At 43.3% G+C, this 4,109-nt stretch overlaps 1 pseudogene; it reads left to right on the forward strand.

Annotated features, from left to right (window-relative positions):
- Positions 1-999: 999 nt before the first annotated feature.
- LOC104984051 lies at positions 1,000-1,627 on the forward strand (annotated as a pseudogene).
- Positions 1,628-4,109: the final 2,482 nt, after the last annotated feature.

Raw genomic sequence — 4,109 nt, forward strand, 5'->3', positions numbered from 1 at the left:
AACTGTACAAAAAAATCTTAATGACCCAGATAACATGATGGTTTTATCACTCACCTAGAGCCAGATATCCTGGAGTGAGAAGTCAACTGGACCTTGGGAAGCATCACTATGAACAAAGCTAGTGGATGTGATGGAATTCTAGCAGAGCTATTGCAAATCATAAAAGATGATACTGTGAAAGTGCTGCATTCAATATGCCAGCAAATTTGGAAAACTCATCAGTAGCCACAGGATTGGAAAGGGTCAGTTTTCATTCCAATACAAAAGAAAGGCAATGCCAAAATGTGTTCAAACTACCACACAACTGCATTCATTTCACATGCTAGCAAAGTAATGCTCAAAATTCTGCAAGCCAGGCTTCAACAGTACATGAACCTCAAACTTCCAGATGTTCAAGCTGGATTAAGAAAAGCCAGAGAAAGCAGAGATCAAATTGCCAACATCCATTGGATGATCAAAAAAGCAAGAGAGTTCCAGAAAAACATCCACTTCTGCTTTATTGACTACACCAAAGCCTTTGACTCTGTGGATCACAACAAACTGTGGAAAATTCTTCAGGAGATGGGAATACCAGACCACCTGACCTGCCTCCTGAGAAATCTGTATGCAGGTTAAGAAGCAACAGTTAGAACCTGACATGGATCAATGGACTGGTTCCAAAATTGGAAAGGAGTACATCAAAGCTGTATATTGTCACCTTGCTTATTTAGCTTATATGCAGAGTACATCATGCAAAATGCCAGGCTGGATGAAGGGCAAGCTGGAATCAAGATTGCCCAAAGAGCCCCCAACCGTGCTGCCAGCAAGCAGGAGGAGGAGCCGACATGCCAGAGACAGCCGGGGGGAGCTGAGGAGGTCTCCCTACATGGTTGCCCCCTCCCTCTCCTGAGATGTCAGGAAGGAGGGGGCCACCCGTGTCCCCAGCAGGGGCCCCCTGGAACCGGGGGTCCCAAGCCCTGGAGCTCAGAGGTAAGGAGGTGCTGACAGGTGCTCAGCGAGATGCTCCCCCACCCCTCAGGCTCCCTTCCCATCCTCCTATTTTTCCTCCTCCGCAGTGTCCCAGTGGGCCCCACACCCCACCCTCACCCTTGACCCCACTTCCAGCACCTGAGTGCGACTTCTTGTCCCCGCCGCGTATCCCTGTCCAAGGGTACCCTCATGGGGCTCCCTCTGCTCTTTGTGCTGGAGTCCGAGGCGAGGCCTTTGGGGAGCCCACCCGGAGCCCAGCTGACCGCAATCTGCGAGGGGTGAGCAAGACAGCACTGTGGTTGCTGTGGAGAGCTGGCCTGTGTGATGCCATCCGCGGCTGGGGACAAACCCCCGGACTGCTGTGCGCCTGCGTGGGTGTGAGGTAGAGATGCTGGAGGAGGTGCCTGTGGCTGGCAGCAGTCCCCTGCGCCGGTACTTCTTTGAAACCCACTGCAAGGCTGCCAGTACTGAGGAAGATGGCCCTGGTGAGGGTGAAGGAGGCTGCTGGAATGTGGGCCGGAGGCACTGGTGTCTGAGTGTAAGGCCAAGCAGTCCTACATGTGGGCATCAACCACTGATGCCCAGGGCCGGCTGGTGATAGATTTGAATTGATACTGCCTGTGTCTACATGCTTCTAAGCCGGACTGGCCAGGCCTGAGACCCATGCCCTGGAACTGGGCAGACAGAGAAAGAAGGAGCTGGATGCTGAAAAACCTCAGGAGTGACCTGGCTGCTCTGGGCCTCAGTCTAGGAACTTGTCAAATGGTCACAAAAATCATTGAGAGTTCATTCTGGGCAAGACAGATGGTGAAATCAAATGCGGTTTTGAAGGATGAACAGGAGTTATCCTGGATGAACTTGAGGGTGAAAATGATGATGATGATGATAGCCAAAAAAAAAAGAAGATTGCTGGAAGAAATATCAGTAACCTCAGATATGAAGATGACACCACCTTTATGGCAGAAAGAGCCTTTTGATGAAAGTGAAAGAGGAGAGTGAAAAAGCTGGCTTAAAACTCAACATTCAAAAAACAAAGACCATGGCATCCTGTCCCATCACTTCATGGCAAATAGATGGGGAAACAATGGAAACAGTGGCAGACTTTATTTTTGGGGCTCCAAAATCACTGCAGATGGTGACTGCAGCCATGAAATTAAAAGATGCTTGTCCTTGGAAGAAAATCTATGACAAACCTAGACAGTGTATTAAAAAGCAGAGACATCACTTTGCCAACAAAGGTCCGTGTAGTCAAAGCTATGGTTTTTCCAGAAGTCATAAATGGATGTGAGAGTTGGACCATAAAGAAGGCTGAACACTGAAGAATTGACGCTTTTGAACTGTGGTGTTGGAGAAGACTCTTGAGAGTCCCTTGGACTGCAAGGAGATCAAACTAGTCAATCCTAAAGGAAATCAACCATGAATATTCACTGGAAGGATTGGGGCTGAAGCTGAAGCTCCATTATTTTGGCCACCTGATGGAAAAATGACTCCCAGCAAAAGACCCTGATGCTGGAAAAGATTGAGGACAGGAGGAGAAGGGGACGGCAGAGGACGAGAGGGTTGGATGGCATCACCGATTCAATGGACATGAGTTTGAGCAAGCTCTGGGAGATGATGAAGGACAGAGTAGCCTGGCCTGCTACAGTCCATGGGCTCACAAACAGTCAGACACGATTGAACAACTGAACATCAGCATCGTCATCTCACCAACTGTCTGTTTCACTACATACTAGTGTGTATACGTCAATGCTACTTTCTCCATTCTTTCCACTCTCTCCTTTCCCCACTGTGTCCGTAAGTCCATTCTCGACATCTGTGTTTCCATTTGTTATTTTTTATTTACTTTTTACTATTTGGCCTTGCTGTGCAGCATGTGGAAACTTAGTTCCCCGACTAGAGACTGAATCCACTCCCGCTGCTTTGGAAGCAAGGAGTATAAACTACTGGACCACTAGGCAAGTCCTAGCCTTGCAGGATCTTAGTTCCTCAAACAGTGAAAATGTCAAGTCCTAACCACTGGGTCACCAGGGAATTCCCAGTATGTTTTTAACTAGACTTGGAACAACTCTTTTGACTGTAAATTTTATGAAACCTAAATGCAACATCAACAATTCTAATGAATATGTAGCATACAAATTGAGTGGAGCTTTATGTGAGTATTAGATACACAGTAGATTTTGAAGACTAAGCAAGAGAATAAATTTTTTACATTGATTACATATTGAAGTGATAATATTTTGGCTACACACATGTTAAAATTAATTTCACTTTCTCTTCTTACTTTTTTACAGAGTTAATAGAAAAATTTAAATTGCATATGCAACTTGCATTATGCTTCTGTTGGACAGTGCTGCTTTAAGGTCTATATCTTTAATTTACTATTTAAAATTAATTAGGGCTTAAACTGAAGCTACATATTAATTTGTCAATTTTTGCCTGATAAAAGCATAAATGATTGAAGACTACCCCAAAGGTTTGTTGTCTAGTTTGTTTCTTGGTTGACTTATTCCAGAAGGCTCCTCCTGACTACTATATAAATCTCTATTCCACAAATTCTCTTTGAATCAGCTTTACTATCCACTAGATTCCTCATTAATGAGTTAAATAAACATCTGACACATGTTCACTTTACAGTCATATGAATCACATTTTGAACTTTTTTTAAATTACACTTTGGCAGAGCCCACTGGCAAGGCTCTACATGACACATCACTTCTTTAATAGAAAAAACTATAATCTACTATATCATTCAAATAAAATTTCTAAAAGGAAAAACACTTTACAACCTTGCTACTTAAGAAAATTATTTTGAATCATCCAAATCATCTACCAGCGTGGCCTATATGACATTTTTCCACATAGATGTAATTATGATGGATGCTATCTTGTATTTTCAGTTATGTGTATATGCAAAAATCATAACCATTTTCATGTTTATACATGTGCTTTGTAATTATCATTTTTAATAGCTGCATACTATTTCATTGGCCTTTGTGTTTTAACTCAACAATTTGTTTATTGTTGAGAATTTGGTTTCTTTCCAGGTTTTTACTCTTATAAATCATGCTTACAATGGATATCTTTCACATATATGTATATATATTTATACAGGCTTTTGCTTCTGTTTAATTGCTTCCTTA

Source organism: Bison bison, unplaced genomic scaffold (genome assembly GCF_000754665.1).
Source record: "Bison bison bison isolate TAMUID 2011002044 unplaced genomic scaffold, Bison_UMD1.0 scf7180017863823, whole genome shotgun sequence".
Classification (NCBI taxonomy): Eukaryota; Metazoa; Chordata; class Mammalia; order Artiodactyla; family Bovidae; genus Bison; species Bison bison.